Source organism: Octopus bimaculoides, chromosome 27 (assembly GCF_001194135.2).
Source record: "Octopus bimaculoides isolate UCB-OBI-ISO-001 chromosome 27, ASM119413v2, whole genome shotgun sequence".
NCBI lineage: Eukaryota > Metazoa > Mollusca > Cephalopoda > Octopoda > Octopodidae > Octopus > Octopus bimaculoides.
Window position 1 is genome coordinate 21,205,657 of NC_069007.1, and position 328 is coordinate 21,205,984.

Here is a 328-nt window from a genome sequence, read left to right on the forward strand (position 1 = left end):
GATGATGACGACGATGACGATGAGTCGTAGTAGTGGTGGTGGCGGGGTGATAATGATGATGGTGGTGATGGTGGCGGTGGTAGTGGTGATGACGACGACGACAATGATGATGATAATGAATAGTAGTAGTAGTAGTAGTAGTAGTAGTAGTAGCAGTAGCAGCGGTGGTGGTGGTGGTGGTTGTGGGAGATCTTGAAGTAGTTAGTTCTACCGGCGACAATGCAGGTGGTAGTGGTGGTGGTCATGGTGGTAGCAGTGGTGGTGGTGGCGGTGGTAGTGGTGGCGGTGGCGGTGGTAATTGGGAGTTGATGGGAGGAGGTTTGGCGGG